At 45.3% G+C, this 21,892-nt stretch overlaps 1 protein-coding gene and 1 long non-coding RNA gene across 2 annotated transcripts in view; one reads left to right on the forward strand and one right to left on the reverse strand.

Moving 5' to 3' along the window:
- MTUS2 (microtubule associated scaffold protein 2) overlaps window positions 1-21,892 on the forward strand; it is a 565,789-nt gene that overhangs the window by 139,960 nt on the left and 403,937 nt on the right.
- On the reverse strand, window positions 103-7,095 carry LOC122222076. Its single transcript, XR_006203596.1, has 4 exons — window positions 6,806-7,095; window positions 4,517-5,519; window positions 2,563-3,378; window positions 103-785 (listed from the first exon to the last, which is right to left on the reverse strand). It is a non-coding gene; the product is annotated as an uncharacterized LOC122222076 (long non-coding RNA).

A 21,892-nucleotide genomic window follows, 5' to 3' on the forward strand; every position in this document is an offset into this window, starting at 1 on the left:
AGTACAAGCAGGGGAGGGGCAGAGAGAGAGGGAGACACAGAATCTGAAGCAGGCTCCAGGCTCTGAGCCGTCAGCACAGAGGCCGACGTGGGGCTCAAACTCATGAGCCATGAGATCATGACCTGAGCCAAGGTCGGACGCTTAGCCAACTGAGCCACCCCGGGCGCCCCACCACCTTATGTTTTTATGATGCTTTCTATTTCACACAGAACTTCCCACATACTTGGGCTCATTTAGTTCTCATTAAGCATTCAAGAAAGTGTAGACAAAGAAACTGAGGTCCCAAGCAGTGAAGGGACTGCCCAAGATTGGAGAGCCTCCATGTGACCGAAATGGGACATGTATTTAGGTGTCGTCTTCTTGCTGTGACACTAAAGCTTCCTTTGTAAATAAAGTAATGGATGAAATTTGTGTGCTTTACGCTTAGACAATTCATGGTAACACCAATACCAAGCGTTAGTAGCCAAGGTGAAGTCCAACATATGAATTGTGGCTTTAGTATTCATGAGAACTTCTGAATTTCACAAGATATAGACAGGATTGAATCTGGGCAGTGTCAGAACTCTACATACAGATGGCCTGTGGAGGAGAAAGGAATATTTGCTTAGATCCAACTGATTTTGAATACTTTTCAGCATCTTAGATCTGCACAAACAAAGCTGTCTGTGGATGGTGTCTACAGATGGGGATGTGGAGGGGGATGCCAGCCCTTGGGATCAGGGCCATCACAGGTATGATCCAGAATGGCTTCTCCGATGAAGTGACCCTCCCATTCTTCCAGGACCCTGCACCACAGAAAACAGTCAGCATTATTAATCTGCAGAGGAATTGGTCCCCACAAAGTCCTTCTACATTATTTTAGCAGGTGGCCTTGCGAGGAGTCAGCTAAAATCATGCGTATTCAGCACCAGGCAGCATTTCAACCACCAAAGCTTCAGAATAAGCAGCATGCATTTGAGAGTGGAACACTTCAATGTTCAAAAATCCCACATGGTCTTAGGTTTTTCAAGGGTCTAATTGTAAATATTTCTAGAGAAATTTTTTTTTAATGTTTACTTATTTTTGAGGGAGAGACAGAGCGCAAGGGGGGTGGGGGGCAGAGAGAGAGAGAGAGGGAGACACAGAATCTGAAGCAGGCTCCAGGCTCTGTGCTGACAGCTCAGAACCCGACCTGGGGCTTGAACTCACGGACTGTGAGATCACGACCTGAGCCGAAGTTGGACGCTTAACGGACTGAGCCCCCCAAGAGCCCCATAATTGTAAATAATTCTAAAAGCACAAGTACTTTGGTTAGTTTTACTTTCTAGTTCATGGTGCACGAAGACCTGATTATCCTCAAGTCAGACCTTTTGTTGATGCCCCAAATTTTGAGAGCTTCAGTGTGTCAGTCAGGGAATGACTTTCTCATCCTTTGAGGTTTGTTTCCTGTCTTATGGGAGAAATATGTGCCCTAAAAAGGTAATTCTGTAAAAATTATTTTTAAATTTATTTTACAAAAATTTTTAAACACGTAAAAAGACAGAAAATCATTTCTCTTGTATGCACACCCACATTTAAGAGCTGCTGTAATTTTTTTTTTATGATTTTTGCATCTGCTGAAGGCTTTAAAAGAAATGTTTCAGATATAGCTCTAGCCTCAAATTCTTATCTTTATCCCTTCCCTACACCCCTCTCCACACAAAAACTGCTATTCAGAACTAGATATGAATCCTCTCCATGCATGGTTTTATCCTCTGACTAATATGTGTGTATCCAAAGAAATATCAGTTCTATTTTTTGTGTTTAAAGTCAGCCTGCACTCTGTACATGTAATTTGCTTTTTGGTTTTTTTCAGAAGAAAACCTAATACTAGTTTTAAGTTCTATTAAAATAGATACCTGGATTTTACCGCATTCCTTTCCACTGCTCTGTGATACGAACATGATAGGAACATGGAATCTTATTTTGTCCATCTACTTGGATGAACATCGAGATTAACTCTTCACTTTTAGCAAAAGTAATGCAACAGGATTTCCAATGCACACAACTTTTATGGACACATACAGTAGGTACCCTCTAGGCTGGTCTGTGTTCAAACTATCACATATTAAGAGGTTATGAGATCAATGTAGTGGATTGTAACCAACATTAAGTAGTGAGAACAATCAAGGTGAGTTATAAATGATATATTATATAAAATAAAATTTCACCACACATTATAAGGGCACATTTTTTTGTTCAGCTTTTCGTTTGGTGTGCACGTATGCAGGTTGCACTGGGTTGTGATGTCAGCCGTTTTTCTCACCGAGGATAATCGTAAGAAAAAGTGAGGCACCGGGTGGCTCAGTCGGTTAAGCATCTGTCTCTTGATTTTGGCTCAAGTCATGGTCTCACGGTTCGTGCGGTCGAGCCCTGGAGTCTGGCTCTGTGCTGACAGCACGTAGCCTGCTCGGGATTCTCTCTCTCCCCCCCTCTCTGCCCCTACCCCGCTTGTGTGTGTGCACACACACTCTCTCTCTCTCCCTCCCTCTCTCTCTCAAAATAAAGAAATAAACAAAACAGTAAGAAAAGGTTGAAACTCACCCCTCTAGGGCATGCGTGACAAGTCCCACTGCTGGGTCACAGAGTACGTACATCTTCAACTTTACTGATTATTGCCACATTCCTCTTGAAAGTGACTTTCTCTTCAGTGTTCTTTCCCGTTCGACCACATTCTAGCCACGGGTTGTTGTGACAGGGGTTTCTAATTGTAATTTTAGCTTGCTTTTCCTGATCACTGGCGCGACTGAGAACAAGTTGTTTCTAAGTGTTAGAGCTGAACAGGGAACAGGTTTGTATATTTTATTTTAGCACAGTATTAGAGAGCCATGAGAAAAAGAACCAAGGCGAGTGAAGAGCGGAGGTTGGGGTTCCTGCTAGTTTGACAGGGAAGAAGGCGTTTTATCTGATGTTGAGGACCTCAGTCTTGGAACAGAAAGGGACTCGGATGCTGGTGTCCTCCGTTGTCTAGCACGTTATGGGAACGGTGTTATAAGCACTGGTTACCCTTGGTGAAAACAGATGCCCTCAGTAGCCTGCGGTTTTGTATAACAGAGTAAAGCGTGTCGGGTGTATTTGCACATGTAACACGTAGGCCGCTTCTTCACTGATGGAAAGTGAAGTGATCCGGTGTTCCTGAGTCAGGTTGCCCTCTCGGTCTGTCTTTAGTTTCCACGTGTGACACCTGTGTGACTGCAGGGAACGCACGAGGGGGGCGAGTGGTGGCTGACACTAGGTTTCCGGGCTGAGCGGTGATGGGCAGTGGAGGGTTCTGGAGAGGGCGGGACAGCTGTGCCCCCGCTGTAGGGGACTTTTGTGTGGGAACGTGAACCCAGGCTTGCTAGAGCCTCTCGTGTTTTCCTAGAGAAAGTGGAAATATTTTTAACAGTTCATCTTGTGAAGTCTCCTGATTATGTTTTTAAGATACTGACCCACGTTTAAAAAAAACACACACACACACACACACATAGATTAGGCCCAGCAGACCGCATCTGAATTCAGTCTGTGGGCTACCAAGGTGCAGTTTCTGTGCTACGCGAACAGAGTTGCGAAATGACCTAAATTTTACAAATCGTGAAAAGTAAGGTTGATGGCTTATGGCCCAGTTTGTCATTTTCCTTGTTCCTAGGTAGATAGATGGGTGTCGAAGGATCTGTGAAACACGAGTACCGTTTGTCTTTGTTCTGTAGCAGCTAACGCGGTCTTGTTAGGTAGTAGGTTCGTAATAAATGCTTGTTGAACAGATGAATAAATGAATAATGAAAACATACAGCTCCTGTGTTCTTTTAGAACTGACACTCTTAAAGTTAAAAGAAGATGTAGTTACTGTTTGTCGGGTCTGCGTTATTTTCTGAGGTCTAACGGCATAAAGAAATTTCTGCCGCACAAGACTCTCCACACGTCGCACCCTGACAGTTTTACTGTTCACCAAAATGCCACATAGCTAATTCATGATTTATAAAGAGAGCTCAGCACATTAATAGATTAGATAGTCGGTAGAATGAATAATAAATGACAGAGCTACGTATACAAAGAAAATATGCAAAGCTCTTGGAAAATCGTAGAACGGGGGCTGGCCCATCTGGAGCCTTTGCTTCCCTAGGGGAAACGAGGGGACTAAGTGATAATCCTTCAGTCATAAAAGGAGAAAATGAAGTTCCATATGGGGCATTTGATCAAGCCCAGGAAATTGCAGTGCTGAGGAAATTCTAGAACAATTAACACTCTTCCGCACTTAACTCAGTAGGCAGCCCCACGGGTTTGGTGGCAGCAGGATGTCACTTGGAACCCTTCCTGTTGAGTTGGGAATGTTAGCCACGGTCTTTCCAACCCTGGCAGCGAGCGCCACCCAATTATGACACGAAAGTGTCCTGATTCTAAAATGGCTTCAGAGCCGGTTTCCGTGCTTTCTTCTTCATTCCCCAGGCCTCCCATCCCACCCCCCTCCCCCGCCAAGACCTGACCCTCCTCCTGGGCAGCCTCCAGCCACTTCTGTTACCTTGATTCCTTGCTGGCCTGGGCCACAGACGCGTCCCCACGGTGTGGCAGCGGGACCCTTGGCGTCACAGTCCAGACGTCCTGGCGGTCTCCTTCTGGCTCCTTCCCCGACGCTCCTCCACCGTGGCTTCTTTGGGCCGTCCCTCAGCAGGAATGTCTTGTCCCATGTCCAGCACCACGGGCATCCCCTCCAGGCTTGCCTTTAGGCTGGGAAAATTCTTCAGAGGACCATGGTCACAGCTTGGCCAACCAACCCGAAGGTCTTTCTCCAATCGTTCTTCTCCTTCTTGACACCATAACCACATCTATCGAGCGCTCTCTGTGGGCCAGGGACTGTCCCACAGAGTTGATACATATCACCTCATTTAATCTTTATCACAGCCCTATGGGGAAAATGTCACTATCCCCAGTTGTTGCAGTGAGAAAACTGAGGCCCGGTGACATTCTGATCACCTTTGCCATTTTGAAACTCAGCTCCTTTTTTGTTTCCATACCGGTTCATTGCAGTGAACGTTTCAGCACCGGTGGCCGTTCGGTTATAAGGTGCAGGGTTCCTTCCTGCACCTGACAGTGGAAAGGCAGGTGGGCGGGGAGAGATTTCACCGTGACGTCACACAGCAGAAGACAGGAAGGTGCAGGCAGCTGTGGAAGCTCATCGCCCATTCTGAGGTTTAGAGACGTCTTCCTGGCAGGGGTGGGGGGTGGTACGGCTGTCTTGGAGGCTCAGGACGTAAGATGGGCGCGTGCTCCGGGATGAGGGCACAGCGTAGGCAAAGGCAGAGAGGTACAGAGCATCCTTATGCTGTATGTGTCAATACGGTTTGGTATTACTAAGTTGATAGGGCTACGATGGGTGGGACATGGAAGAGGCCTTGCAGAATGTGCTGTTCGCTGGGCCTTGTGGAGGACGTAGTGGTGGCTGTGGAAGAATCTTAAGCTGGGGACAGAAATGGACAGCACTGTAGTTTGGTAGATTGTAGTTCATTTTGGAGGATGAATGGTGGCTGGGGAAGGTAAGAATCGAGGGGCATCAGTTACATGGCTGTTGTGATTTTGGGGACAGGGGACTGGTGAGGCACGGGATAAAGTCAGTGGAAGTGTACATGGTAGGATGATACCGGAAAGAGTGGGCATGAGAAACATTTAGAAGTTAAAATCTGCAGGGCGTGTTAAGGGCAACAGATTGGAAATGAATGCCTGTTGAATTGAATCTGAATGACTCTTGGTGAAGGAGTGATTAGATTACATTATGTATCTACAAGGGCTTACATCTGGCTGTTACAAAGTAAACAGCAGCTTCGTGTGGACTAGCAGGGACCAGTTTCCAAGATATTGGAAGAGGGTATGAGAAGAAAGGTGTAGGAACTATTTGCATACAGTGCTATCCTGATCATGTAGAAAGAGTAAGCACAGACTAACTCTGGAAGGAAGTACCTGCCTCTTTGAGGACAAGTGTGTGGTTGGGGGAAGGGAAGGAGGGGGCGACTTGGACTTCATCAGTGCCCAATGGATCCTTCCATGTTTTGAATTTTGTGCCCTGGGTGTACGTTTCTTATTCTTACCAAATCTCTGCTTATGAAGAGTCAGAGGCATGAGGGAGAGGAAGAACTTGAATGTGATATATATATATATCATATATATATATATGATATATATATATACACCACATCTTCTTTATCCATTCATCAATCGATGGGCATTTGGGCTCTTTCCATAATTTGTTGTTGATAGTGCTGTTATAAACACTGGGGTGCATGTGCCCCTTCAAATCAGCATTTTTGTATCCTTTGGATAAATACCCAGATTTCAGCTCAGGTCATGATCTTGGGGTTTGTGAGTTCAAGCCCTGCATCAGGCTCTGCGCAGTCAGCACACAGCCTGCTTGGGATTCTCTCTCTCTCCCTCTGCCCCTCCCTTGCTTGTGCTCTCTCTTTCTCCCTCTCTCTCTCAAAATAAACAAATAAACTGTAAGAAAAAAATTAAAATTATCTAATGTATTATTTTCAGATATTTCAACCCAGCAAATTAACCTTGTTTCAGACCAGTTTGATGAGAGTAGGAGCTTCAGCTTAGAGAGATTTCCTTTTTTTGGCGGGACAGGAGACAGCCAGGAGGGCTGCTCTATTAGCTGCAGTAACAGAACCAACATCCGCCCCTCCCCTCTCCCACCCTGCCCTCTCCGTAAACTCCAGAATTAAACTCCCTGCTTGCCACCTTCCCTCTCCGCCCCCTTCTTCCAGAGGACCTGTGCTGCCATGTAGGCTCCTGTGAAACCCGGGAAAGTTCTTACGTGGTCTGTGAGTTCACGAGTGGGGAGAAGTAGAAGCTGTGAGAAACGGTGCTTCCTTGGAAGTCCTTCCCCTGAAGCTGGGGGCATCCTAAGGCCCTGGCGGCCTGCTATTGTGGGGGTCCTGGGTTCCAAATGTCATACTGTGGATGGCTGAGATGTTCTTAGAATTTGTTTATTGCTTCCACTTCCTGGAATTCTATAAATTACATCATCCTTTGGGTTAATAGTCAACTTTTAAAAAATGCCGTTGTCTTGAATTGGATGGATTCTGAATCGATTAGGCACGCTTACACCGGTATGGATTACTTCCAGGGGAGTGAGGTTGGAGGAAAGAGGGGATCAGAGGTTGTCCAGGTCCAAGGTGCTGTGGAACAGGTTCCTGAGGGTTGGGATCAAGAAATGGCACACACATCCGTTTGGCACATGGACCCGTTTGGGGAAGGTGGTCTGTGGTGGGTGGTCGGTGACAGCACCAGGAATGGAGAGCTGGGAGGCGTACTTAAAAGTGAGCCACAGAGGGAGGTGTCTGGGCGGCTCAGTCACTTGACCGTCTGACTTCGGCTCAGGTCATTATCTTACAGCTCGTGGGTTCGAGCCCTGCGTTGGGCTCTCTGCTGTCAGCACAGAGCCAGCTTCTTTGGATCCTCTGATCACCGCCCCCCCCCGCCCCCGCTCCTCTCCTGCTGGCGCTCTTTCTCTCTCAAAAATAAAAAACAAACATTAAAAAAAAAAAATGAGCTCAGATGAAAGCAAAGAAACTTGATGCATTTCTGAAAATTTTGTCCAAGGCTAACAGTCTTTTTAGGAGAAGGGGAGGAAAATCTTAATGACCAGAACTCAAGCAGTTATTATAATCAATAAAGTATTAATGAGTTAAATTGACTCTGGGGAATTAATCTGGAAACATAAACACTGTCTATTCTGTGTTTTGTTTTGAGAGAGTGCAAGTGGGGTATGGGCAGAGAGAGGGGGAGAACGAGAATCCCAAGCAGGCTCTGTGCTGTCGGCATGGAGCCCTACACGTGGCTTGAACCCACAAAATGGGAGATCATGACCTGAGCCGAAACCAAGAGTCAGACGCTTAATGGACTGAGCTACCCGGGTGCCCCTCCATTATGTTGTTTTTTTGTTTGTTCGTTTTTGTTTTTCTTTTTGTTTTTTAATGGGAGAATATTTTCTTAGTTCCTAACATCTTATATCCAAATTTTTATTGGCAAAATGGCGGCTATCTTTACTTGCTTCCTGTTAAGTGGTTACTCGACAGAACAGAATTTTGTGACTGATAGACATTTATGGACTGTACATGGCTTCACATGAACATTACTCATCATGGTGTTGTTTTGCTGTATTATCAGGTAGAGATGAAAACCTTTACTATAATCAAAGCTTACTCCCCTTCACTGGGAGGCAGGCAGGGACGACGATCATTAAAACAGTCCTTTCCTGGTTCAGTTTCTGAGCAGATGAAGGATTTATCTATTTTTTATTCATGGTACATGCAAACATTACACATCCAGGAAGTTATCATCTTTGCCCGCTTACTGTGTTTAGTTCAAAAATACTAATTTACAGGGGCGCCTGGGTGGCTCAGTCGGTTCAGCATCTAACTCTTGATCTCGGCTCAGGTCGTGATCTCATGGCTGGTGAATGTGAGCCCCGCATTGGACTCTGCACTGACAGAATGGAACCTGCTTGGATTCTCTCTCTCCCTCTCTTTCTGCCCTTCCCCTGCTCATGCTCTCACTCTCTCTCAAAATAAATAAGTAAACATTAAATTTAAAAAAAAAACAGCTTAACATTATTTGTAGGAAGAAATAGTGGGAAGGGGAGCATAATTTATACCTTTGTTTCCTCCTTAAATTATAGAAATAAGATACCTGGGCTTATGTGAATCCTTATGGCATTCTTGTCTGTTTTTAGCAGGCTTGGCTTTCTTACTTTGGAACTTGATGGAGAATTATCACTCTTGGGGCACCTGGGTGGCTCAGTCGGTTAAGCATCCGACTTTGGCTCGGGTCATGATCTCACGGCTCATGGGTTCGAGCCCCATGTCAGGTTCTGTGCTGACAGCTCAGAGCCTGGAGCCTACTTTGGACTCTGTGTCTCCCTCTCTCTCTGCTCCTCCCCCACTTATGCTCTGTCTCTTTCTCTCTCAAAAATAAATAAACATTAAAAAAATTTTTTTTAAAGAATTATCACTCTTATCTAATGGAAATTACTGTGATAGGAAGGTTGTGAATATAGTCTGTTTTAAAATGGAAATTCAGATGTATTGTATGAATGTGTGTCCCGCAAAGTATAATTACTCATGGTCGTATCCTTTTGTTGTAAGATAGCAGCACATCCTCTGGCCCCAGTGACCTAATGGGCTGTGTTCCTGGCTCTACAGCCTTGTTTACCACTACCCCCCACCCCCCCCCACCCCATGACTGGCCACATGGACTCTGTACCATCTGCCAAGGTCTTTGCCAGGGACATTAGCAAAGGCTGTTAGGCTCTGACAGCTGAGATCACTGGAGGCCGGCCAGCCAGGGTGGCCCTATTCCTGGGATCTACCACCTGATTTCAGTCAATATGACCTTTCCGATGTGACCGCTTTTCCTCTGGGCTGTGCAAGTCAACCTGCTCATCAGTCCATGAATCATTCAGAAAGGTGGCAAGTCCCTTCTCCCCTTGTCCCTCAGAGCTTCTGTAGATGCTGGATCAGACATCGCGAAGAGCACCAGTGGGTATGTGGGATGACTCCAGATCCCAGAAATTGAAGGTTTGAAGAAAACTTAATTGAGAGGGCCTTTTTTAGGGAGGTAGCATGACCAACCTAGTTGAGGACTTAAAACCTTTGTTAAGTACTCTAAATTGAGAGGTATGCCTTTCATGGCCAACTGGTTATTGGCTTATATTTATTTTTATAAATTCAACCAGAATATTGCCTAATCCTTTTCCAAAAATCACTATTATAAGCAAGAATTACAGTTGAAAATTAATAGTACTTTTTTGTCCTGAAAACATTACAGCTGGGTGGGGGACGAACACACTGAATTTCTTTAAGGTGTACTGGTTTTTCTAAGAAAACAATCTTTTTTAAAATTTTTTAAAGGAGATTTAGTTCTATTACCTTGAGGACAAGATTCAGAAATAAAACGTTGGAAGTTAAGAGTTTAATTTAGGTGAAACATGTAGTCACCATTAATTTATTTTTTTTTTGTGGTGATCTTGGGGTCAATCCTGTTGGGTCCAAAGTGATTCCTGGATTCAAAATGCAGGGGTGCCTCAGGGGCTCAGTCGGTTGGGTCAGGTCATGATCTTATGGTTCATGGGTTCCAGCCCCAGGTCGGACTCCATGCTGATAGCTCAGAGCCTGGAGACTGCTTCGGATTCTGTGTATCCCTCTCACTCTGCCCCTCCCCCCGTGCTCGCTCGCTCTCTCTCTCTCTCTCTCTCTCTCTGTCTCTCTCTCAAAAATAAATAAGCCTTAAAAAATTTTAAAAAAACAAAATGGAAAAGGAATCTGTACGAGTAGCAGGCATGCATAAGGCTTTGAGTTTAGTGCCTTAGAAAATGCCCAATTTCCCAAGATCTATGGCATAATGGCCTGGGGATGCATGTCTTCCAGTGGCCTCGTCAGCAGACGGCTTTTGAACTGGGGGCTTCGATTTTGGCTTCAGCTTCGCAATTCCTGCCTTGATTCTCTTGACCTTATTTTATTCTAGACAGCTGTGGTGACTTACCTCTTGGGATTCATTTTCATCCCATAACTATTTTCTTGACTAGTTGACTTGGTCTAGCTCTGGTTTGTGAGGTCTCCTCTCTTCCTTCTCTTCTTTGCACTCTCTCCGCTGGGCTGGGGTCACCTGTAGAGTTGTCAGTTGGTTTTGACATACTGGACACATGAAAAAGTACCACCCATATGGAAGCATACACATGTATGTCCACAACCCATTTATGTCTGGTTGACACGTATATATACCACACACATATTTAGAGTGTGTTAGTGGCACCCTATGTCCCACCTTGTATTATTCATTATACTTATAGGTTTTCATCACATCTGCATTTAAAAAAATTCATTGTGGGAAGTCGAATGGCCCCTCAAAGAGGTGTCTGTGAATTTGTTGTGAATTTGTTGCAGATGTGATTAACGTTCTGCACCTTAAGTTAGGGGGATTATCGAAGCGAGCCCAGGCCAATCACACAAGCCCTTACAAGCAGAGACCTCCCTCTGGATGGAGTCAGAGACGCAGAAGGAGGAGAAATCAGAGATTTAATGCAAGCGAGGGACTGAGTGCCACACGGAAAGGATGAGAAGGAATATGGGCACTCGGTAGGAGTAGAGACCAGCCGCCTACTGACAGCCAGCGAGGAAATAGGACTTGAGTCCTGTCACTGCCAGGAATTTAATTTGTCCAATAATCAAGCAAATGAGCTTGGAAGCTGATTCTTCTCCAGGGTTTCTAATAAGGAAATCAACCCTTGACTTAGGCCCTGTGAGACTGTAAGCAGAGGACCTCAATGGGCCGGGCTGTGGTATCCCTGGGCTTCTGTCACTACAGTCCTACAGAACTGTGAGGTAACGAACGTGTGAGTGTGTGTGTGTGTGTGTGTGTGTGTGTGTGTTAAGTTGCTAAGTTTGTGTGTGTGGGGGGATTGTTGTTGTTAAAATAGCCATAGAAAATTAATACATTTGTGTATTAATACATACTTAAAAATGAGCTCAGGTGTTATCAGACATCAAAAACGTATTGTACTCATCTCTTCATAGAACCTTCATGATATTAGGAATTGCTTTCATGGTAATATTTAATGAACAAACTGAAACAAATTAAGGAAGTGTTTTTTAGTTTGGAGCAAACTCGTTAGAGGGCTTTAAACTGATTCTACTTATCAAGAAGCATTGATACTTCAAAGGAATGGAACGTGGCATCCAGAAGTAAGTTACGGAGGCGCCCTTTTTCTTTTGTGGGGATGTGTTTAAACTTCAAGCATATCAGCAGAAGGAACCTTCTCGTGCTTAGTTCAACTACATGATGGATTTTGAAAAGGAAGTAATTTTTAGGTTATTTGAGGCCTTTGGGGGGTATATTCAGCGTTTGACCAGTGAATATACTGATTTTGTGAATATTGGAAATAAATTAATTATAATAAACAGTTCAGGCCATCACACTTAGTAGTTCTCCCAAGGGACATTTTACCTTCTGTCGTTTTTGGTTTTTTCTTCTTTTTCCCTTTTATTTAATGATTCGTAAGAGTTTAAAGAGATGTTAGAAGCCTTCCTGCCACCCCCGTCTTGTCATTCCCCTCCACGCTGTAGACAGATGGGTCAGTATCTGTGTATATTCCCAGTATCTTTGGGGGAGTTCCTTTATGCATATGCAAACAAATACACATGTATATTTCCCATTCTCCTCTATACCCTAAAGGTAGCACACCATACACTCTTTACTTCCTCGTTTTCCTCACGTGAGGGTGCATCCTAGAGCTCTTCCCGTATCAGAACACAGAGAGTTTCCACATTCTTTTTACAGCTGGGTGGGGGATAGACTCATCATAGTTCGCGTGACCAGCTTTCTACGGACTGCTCCTTGGATTCTTTCTGATGTTCCTTATTGACAATACCGCATGTGCATCTGTAGGGTCAAATCTCAGAAATGAGATTGTTGGGTTGAAGGTAAGCGTATTTGTAATTTTGACAGCCCTAATTTGATAGATCATGATGTTGTTATTTAATTTTTTTTTCTTTCAGTCTCTCACGAGCAATCTCCGAGGGGAATTATTTTCCTATGGCAAGGGTGGGCATTGTAGCTTATCGTCCAAACTTTTAAGAGTGAAAGTGGGTCTATTAATAATCACACTGGGGCAACAGGCATGAGCCAGACTTTGCTGGCAACCTGGGATGTGTCTTGATTTACTCACAGTGTCACCAACAGAATGTGCCGTGAAACTTTCACATTTTTCTCCAGGGACCTTGAATGCAATTAAAGTTCAAAAATAATCATTTAATGAGATTAGCCTTTAAAAGTGAAGTTGCCGATGACGGCTGGGCAACAAGGGGAATGTGCTTAATGCCACTGAACTGTGCACTTACATGTGGTTAAAATGGTAAATTTTATGTATGTTTTGCCACAACAAAATAATCCTAAGTAAAAAGAACAATCTACTGTTGCCTGAGATCACGTGGATCTACGTTGAGCACTTATGCATAACAAAAGGCAGTTTCAAAAGGCTACATGTTGTATGATTTGATTCATAAGACATTCTGGAAAAGGTGAAGCTATAGAAACAGAAAATGGATCAGTGGTTTCTGGGATCTGGGGGCGTAAGCAGGGTGGACAATAAAGGAGCAGGATGATGGAGCTATTCTCTATCTTAAAACAAATTTTTTTTAATGTTTATTTAGTTTTGAGAGACATGGAGTGAGTAGGGGAAGGGCAGAGAGAGAGAGAGAGAGAGAGAGACAGACAGATTGACAGACAGAATCCAAAGAAGGCTCCAGGCTCTGAGCTGTCAGCACACAGCCCGATGCAGGGCTCGAACTCGTGAACCACGAGATCATGATCTAGCTGAAGTTGGACGCTTACCCGAGCAAGCCACCCAGGCACCCCGCTATTCTCTATCTTGACCGTAGTAGTCATTACATGTATGCTGTATGTTTTTGTTAAAACTGCTGAACTTTATACTCAAAGGGGTACATTTTACTGTATGCAAAGTATACCTTAATAAAAAATGTAAAAAGAAATGGAATTTAAAAAGCAAAGCTGCTCTGTATTGTTTCCCCTGAGCTTTGGGAAAGATGTCAGGCCTGATTTGGCATTCCGTTCTTTCTGTTCTGGGCAAGCGTAGTGTGACCTGAGGGGCATCTGCCACTGGGCCTCCTGCCCAGGGACCACTTGTGTCACTCGGATTTTTCTAGTTGGTGGTGGTCCTGCTGCCTCAAGAAAGTCTGGCTTCGGGAGGATTTGTCCGGCCTGCTCAGGGATCTTGCAGATGGCAGTGTTGGGAGTCTGGGGCTGGTCTGGCTACTGGTATCTTTGCAAGGCTCAAGTGGGTACGAACAGATCTCATTCTCTGTTCCACCTGGAAGGAATGAGGAAATCAGAGGACTGCTTCCCAGTGCTCAGTCTCCCCCCGCCCCCCGCCCATCCCATGATCTGAGGATTCTATCTCGTTTCTTTTGGGGTAGGGAAAGGATTCTTACACAGCAAATCCATCTAGGCTGTGACAGAGGGTGCCTGTTGATGGTCAGGGAGACTACTGTGTCAGGGTGAATGGCCATTTAGATGGGGGAACAGGACGTCCCACAGTTGAGTAGAGTCCACGGTAATGAAGACAGTGAAGGCAGATGGAAAAAGGCAGGTTCTGGGGCCCAGGCTAGGGGGCAGACGCCAAAGTCAGAAGAAATCGAATAAAATTCAGAGGAGTGCCTGACATCACTAATCACTAGAGAAATGTGAATCAAACCACAGAGAGATGCGACTTCATGCTCATTACTTAAGAAAAGGAAACAGAAGGGGACAGAAACTAAGGGTTGGCGAGGTTGTGGAGAAATCGGAATCCTTGTGCACTGTTGGCAAGAATGGAAAATAGTACGGCTGCCAGGGAAGACAGTATGGGGGTTGCTCACAAATTGAACAAACCGCCATATGATCCAGCAGTTCCACTTCTGGGTTTATACCCAAAAGACTTGAAAGCAGGGACTCAAAGCCAGAACAGTCTTGAGAAAGAACAAAGCTGGAGGTGTCACAATCCCACATTCCTTAAGCAGTAGTAATCAAAACCCTATGGAACTGGCATGGAAATAGACACATAGATCAATGGAACAGAACAGAGAACCCAGAAATAAACCCACCCTTGTATGATCAATTAATCTATGACAAAGAAGACAAGAATATACAATGGGGAAGAGACACTCTATTCAGTAAACAGTGTTGGGAAAACTGGTCAGCTATATTCAAAAGAATGCAATTGGACCACTTTCTTTTACCATACACAAAAATAAACTCAAAATGGATTAAAGACCTAAATGGGAGACTTGAAACCAGAAAATTACTAGAAGAAAAGGTAGGCACTACTGTCTTTGACATCAGCCTTAGCAAAATTTTTCAAGATATATCCCCTCAGGCAAGGGAAACAAAGGCAAAAATAAACTATTGGGACTATATCAAAGTAGAAAGCTTTTGCACAGCAAAGGAAACCATCAACAAAACAAAAAGACAGGGGCTCCCGGGTGGTTCTGTCCGTTAAGCATCTGCTCTCGATTTTGGCCCAGGTCCTGATGTCATGGTTCGTGAGACTGAGCCATGAGTCAGGCTCTGCGCTGACAGTGTAGAGCCTGCTTGGGATTCTCTCTCTCCTCTCTCTCTGCCTGTTTTCTCTCTCTCTCTCTCGCTCACTCGCTCTCCCTCTCTCAAAAACAAATAAACATTAAAAAACCCAAAAAGACAACCTACTGAATGTGAGAAGCTATATGCAAATGATATATTTGATAAGGGGTTAATATCCCAAATATATAAAGAACTTATACCACTTCAGTGCCAAAAAACCCAATCCAATTAAAAATGGGCACATTATAGGGCACCTGGGTGGCTCAGTCAGTTGAGTGTCTGACTCTCGATTTCGGCTCAGGTCATGATCTCGTGCTTTGTGGTATTGGGCCCCGTGTCAGGCTGTGCACTGACGATGTGGAGCCTTCTGGGGAATTCTCTCTCTCCCTCTTTCCCTGCCCCTCCCCTGCTTGTACCCTCTCTCTTAAAACAAATAAACTTAAAAAAGGGGCAGAGGAGCTGAGTAGAGGAAGACTTACACATGGCCAGTAGACACATGATTTGTGATGTGGAGCATTTTTTTTTTTTTAATCAAGGAGATGAAAATGAAAACCATAAGATAATACCTTAAACCCAAGAGCACGGCTTGAATCAAAAGCACAAGAAACAACAAGTGTCGGTAAGGACATGGAGAAAAAGGAACTCTTGTGCAGGGTTGGTGGGAATGCAAACTGGTGCAGCCACTGTGGAGAACAGTATGGAGGTTCCTCAAAAAATTAAAAATAGAACTACCATAGGATCCCATAATTCCACTTCTGGGTATTTACCCAAAGAAAACAAAAGCACTCGTTCAAAAAGATACATGCACCTCTATGTTTATTGCAGCATTATTTACAATAGCCAGGATACGGAAGCAGCCTGGGTGTTCATCCACAGATGAATGGATAAAAATGATGTGACACACATCATTTCTATAAATACGTGTATAATGGAATACTACTTGGCCATAAAAAAGAATGAGATCTTGCCATTTGCAACAACATGGCTGGACCTAGAGGGTATAATGCTAAGTGAAACAAGTCAGAGAAAGACAAATAGCATATGATTTTGCTTCTCTGTGAAATCTGAACAATAAAACAAACAAAAGCGGAAACAGACTCTTAAATACAGAGCAACAGACTGATGGTTGCCAGAGGGGAGGGTGTTGGAAGGATGGGCAGGATTGGGTTAAGGTGAGTGGGAGACACAGGATTCCAATTATGTAATGACTAAGTCACAAGAAGGAAAGCATGGTATGCTGTGCGTCTGTGTGACCATAGGGCGCTGGTCAATGGTACCGTAATTGTGTTGTCTGGTGACATGTGTTGTCTGCGCTTGTGAAGAGCACAGCATAAAAATGTGTAGACTTGTTGAATCACTGTGTTGTACGCCTGAAACTAATGTAACATTGTCAACTATACATCAGTATAAAAAAGCCAGGATTCAAGCAGATACGTGCACACCCACGTTCAGAGCGGTGTTAGTCACAATAACCAGAAGGTGTTATTCACGCTAGCCAAAAGGTGGACGCTACCCAAGATCCAGATGAAGGGATACACAGAATGTGGCATATCCATACAGGGGAATAGTGTTCAGCTTTGGAAAGGAAGGAGATCCTTCCCTGGATAAACTTGAGGACGTTATGCTAAGCGAAATAAAAGCCAGTCGCAAAGATAAGCCAGTATGATTCCACTTACATGAGAGCCTGGAGTAGTCAAACTCACTGAGATCAAAAGGCTCGCGCTCATCCTGGGCTGTTCCTGCCGCTTGATGTACTTGAGGAGGTGATTGCTGAGGAGTCACGTGAATTTGCTAGATTCTGAGTGGTGTCTTCATCCTGCTTAGACAGAAAGGAGGGGAAGATGTTCGGAAGACTGTGTCGGGGAAAGGGCGGGAGTTTGCAGTGAGTTTTGAAATCTTATGTAGTCTCTTGGGGACAATCAGACTGCCCCTAAATGTCTCTCCCTCCCTTTATTTCTTTCTTTTTTAAGTTTGTATTTATTTTGAGAGAGAAAGAGTGAGAAACAGCATGAGTAGGGGAGGGGCAGAGAGAGAGAGAGGGAGAGAGAGAATCTGACAGTGCAGAGCCTGACACAAGGCTTGATCTCATGAACTGTGACATCATGACCTGAACTGAAATCAAAAGTCAGACGCTTAACCAACTGAGCCCCCCCAGCCTCTCCCCCTCCCTTTATTTCTAATGGGGAAAATCTGATTTCTTCCTAATGATGAAAAGGGTCTTTATGAGAGTTCTGCATCTGGTTTTGATGAGACCCCACGTATTTGAACAAATCTTTTGCCTCTTCAGTGCTGCTAACTCTCAGTCCACCAAACATACTCCGTGGTGTCCAGTGTTACCCGCGGCTTTGCAGCTCACTTCCTGTATTGTATGTAGAAATGCATCATACGTATGAGCTCACTTCCTGTATTGTGTGTAGAAATGCGTCATACGTATGAGCTCACTTCCTGTATTGTGTGTAGAAATGCGTCATACGTATGAGCTCACTTCCTGTATTGTGTGTAGAAATGCGTCATACGTATGAGCTCACTTCCTGTATTGTGTGTAGAAATGCGTCATACGTATGAGCTCACTTCCTGTATTGTGTGTAGAAATGCGTCATACGTATGAGCTCACTTCCTGTATTGTGTGTAGAAATGCGTCATACGTATGAGCTCACTTCCTGTATTGTGTGTAGAAATGCGTCATACGTATGAGCTCACTTCCTGTATTGTGTGTAGAAATGCGTCATACGTATGAGCTCACTTCCTGTATTGTGTGTAGAAATGCGTCATACGTATGAGCTCACTTCCTGTATTGTGTGTAGAAATGCGTCATACGTATGTAGGGTACAGTGATGAAAAGTTCCCATGCTGCCTTTGACATCTAATGAAGCTGTATTTGGGTTCTTTCCTGAACCTTGGTGACCTCATTTGTAAAATGGGGATAATATAGGTCCTTAATACTTTCTAGAAGACCCTTGAGGCCAAAAATGCGCAGGAATTTGCACTCTTTCAGGTTTCTGGATTGTGTTTCTACCATACAGAACATGACATTCCAGTAGGGCTTCGGGTAACATCCTGCAATCAAATGCATTAATATTTCCAAAATAAAGCATGTGGACATCCATGCTACATGGGATTTTAAAAACACCATGTATAGCTTCATATCAGCTTAGGTAATGTTTTGCTGTCAAACGATTTGTAAAAACAACCTTTCAGTTCTCAGATCTCTTGGCATTCAGGATTGCGGATAAGGGGTTGTGGACTTTGGTAGTGACTCTGTTGTCTGAAATAATGGAATACGTTCAGATTAGCAAATGCACAGCTTTGGTTTATTTTGGAATGGTTGAGCCATGCCCTGGATTGAGGGGGGATTCCAAAGAGCTGAGGCATATGGCAACCTTTAATAGCTGATACTGATGCCTGCAACCTTAGAATACTGTACTTGAGCGTGCAGAAGGAGAGGTGGACATTCCCAGATATGGGTGACTAATGTGGTTTCCATTTTTAGACAGGGAAAAAAGCAAGCACTTGAATGTATCCTTGAATCTGGCTATACATACAAGCTATGCAAAGTTTTACTTATTTAAAAAAGTAATCCAAAGTTATTGCAAAACCACACAACAATGTTATAGGTTTGCTGCGATGGTTGGATATAGAGCACGTAGCACAGTGTGTGGTCCTTAGTAACTCAGTAAACGTTAACTGTGTATTATTTTGTTATATAATAGTAGATGTCAATCAGTCACACGGCTTACTCCTTTGCCAAATAAAATTATTTTTTTTATCAAGATTTGCTTATGGTTTAAAATGCTTTTAGCAATGGAGGAAATGATATTTTTGTATTTCTTAAAGCTTATTTTAGACTTTGCCCTCGATTTTAACTCCGTGACCTTGGTAATGAGGTAATGAGGGTTAATTTTATGGCCCAACCAAGGCTGGGCCTTGGTACCCACATACTTGGTCAAACAGTATTATGGGTATTTCAAGGAGGATGTTTTTGGATGAGATTAACGTTTAAATTAGTTGACTTGGGGTGAAGCAGAGTGCCTTCCCTAATGTGGGTGGGCCTCGTCCAATCAGTTGAAGGTCTGGATAGACCAAAAGACTGCCCTCTCTCATTTCCCTCCCTCCCTCCCCACCCCTAAGCCCTGGCAAGAAGGAATTCCGTCAGCAGATGGTTTTTGGACTTATGTTGCAACACTGGCTCTTCCCTGGGTCTCTGGCCTGCTGGCCTGTCCTGTAGGTTTTGGACTTGCGAGCCTCCAGAATTGCGTGAGCCAATTCATTGAAATCAGTCAACCAGTCTCCCTTGTTCTCCCTCCTCACCCACCCCCCATGCATGAGCACGCACCCACACACCCTGTTGTCCTATTGGTTCTGTGTCTCTAGAGATCTCTGAAGAACATTTGGTTCTTAACCTCATTTGGTTTCTAAATTTGCCCAATGAGACGATGGAAAACTATCTCCAAGGTTTTGTTTGACAGCGCGAGAAGATATCTGGATCCACAGCAGCTGGATTTGGTGTTCGGAAGGTGTCCAAGATGGCTCAGGCCATCAGATGGGAGGCTGGGGCAGGAGAGGGGGCGGGCCTCGGCAGGGGGACGGAGACACTGAGCTCGGCTGACAGCTGGCGATGGCCCGAGGAGAAGCCACGGGGAGGTATCCAGAGGGCACTTGGATTATGGTTATCACAGGAGGACAGTGAGTCACAGAGGGCCGTTAACTGACGCAGGCGGGGTCCCTGGTGTGGGAGGAGCTGGGTCGCCAGCCTCGGGCCCCATAGGGGAGCCCGGCAGCTGGGGCCTCCACCCGGTGGGTCATAGTGAGGATGCCGTCCTAAGTGTCCTAGAGACCGCACGCCTGCCCCCTTACCAGATGGGAGTAACCGGGACACCACGTCTCCTGAATGTTCACTGTGTCCCCTGCTGAACGTTGGTCACTTTCCTGAGCATAGGCTCTTCGAACAGGACCAGCCTCAAGTGGCCTGAGGCCTGTTCTCGCACAGCCCGACACTCAGGTGGGAGGTCTGAGCTGGAGAGGCTTATTGTCACCTTGCCCTTTGCCAGCAGTGGCAATAATAGTCTGTGTTCACTGATGTTTGTTCAGTGTTTGTCCCTGCAGCGCCCCACTTGTCCCCAGAGGACCACTGGCCCAGGACGCTATTAAATTTAAAATGAACTCACGTTACGTAAAATTAAAAATGTAATTCTTTAGTCACAGTGTCCACGTGTCAGGTGTTCAGTAGACACACGCAGCAAGTGACTTCCAGACGACACAGATGGGGGACATTCCCATCGTCAGAGAAAGTTCTATCGGACAGTGATGTTTTCTGCTCTGGGGCTTTGCACACATTCTCTCATGCGTTTTGGAGTGAGAATTATTATCCCCATTTTTTTTTTTTAAAGATGGGGCTTGAGCTGAATAACTGGCCCAGAATGACAGCTCCAAAGTGACCGAGCTGGGAACTCAAACCTGGTCTCTCAGACTCCCCTGGAGCCCCTGAGTCCGCTGTGTCTGGACTTGTCAGCCTGTGGGTTGTGGTGAGCCCCACGTGTGCAAGGAGTCTTCCCTTGCCCTGGGCCAAGGATGGATGCCTGGATGGAAAGGTAGAGGAGAGGGGAGAGACTGAGGGGGGAGGACACAGTTCCAGAAGGACACAGGAGCTGAGACTGTCCAGTGCGGCACAGGGAATCACAGTGTCCCTGGGATTGGTGCCATGAGGTCGTTAATCTTCGCCAGGGTGGGCTCAGTGCAGGGGAGAGGAAACAAGCTGGATCCCAGGGCTCCGAGGAGCGAATGCGGGACAAGGGAGAGAGGAGAAAGAGACAGGGGAGCTAGGGAGAGACACGGGGTCAAAGGACACAGGACATTTTTAGGGCTGAGCAGGTTGGACGTGGTTGGTGGACTAAGCTAAGCCTGTCTGTAGGAATCAGGCTAGGAGTAACTTCGAGGGGAGCAGTGGGGATGCTGGTGACCCCGAGACACGTGCCCCGAAGGGGCAGCCATCACACTGTCCCCGGTGACTCTTGCTGGGAGGCCATGGTGACTTTCTGTTGCCACATTCCGGACATCTGGATTTTTATGTGAAGCGTCCCTAATTATAAGCCCGTAAAAAAATGTCGTAACAGGTTTTTTTCCATAAAAAACATACACCCCACTGCTGAGAATTGTGAATGTACTGTACACTTGAAAATGGTCAAGGTGGTAAATTTGATGTGCTGTGTATTTGACGCCCCTCTTCCCCACCACGTCCCTGGGCCATTTTGGCACATAGGCTGGAGTTTGTAACTCATGGGCCAGCGGGATAGGTCGGTGAAGAGCAGGAGCTCTGTCTCTTGGCCGAACAGTAAAATCCTAAAGCCCAGGCCAGGCCCTGAGACAGTGAAGTCAGAGCGTCTGGGGTGGGACTCAGACCATCCATCAGCCATGAGCAGGTGCTTTCTGTGTACAACCGGCGTTAAGAGCCTCTGGCGTAGAGGAGGAAATAATGGGAGGGTAAAGACCCGGAATAGACAGGAAGGGGTATCCTCAGAACCCGGGTATAGGGGACCCCCCAGCTTCTAGCACAGCGGGGACAAGAGCGAAGATACGTGCGGAGTACGCATCCGATTTGCAGCACGGGGCTCTTGCTGTAAGAGGACAGAGGCTTCTGTTGTGTCCGTTTGGGAGTCGAATCCATGCTTGGCTTCCCCAGTTGTGAGGTGAGATGACAGACGCCCCGTCCAGCCCACCACGTTCGTTTACACCTCGGATGCCGGTTTTGGACACACGCGTTGTAAAGCAGAAG

Source organism: Panthera leo, chromosome A1, assembly GCF_018350215.1.
Source record: "Panthera leo isolate Ple1 chromosome A1, P.leo_Ple1_pat1.1, whole genome shotgun sequence".
Lineage (NCBI taxonomy): Eukaryota > Metazoa > Chordata > Mammalia > Carnivora > Felidae > Panthera > Panthera leo.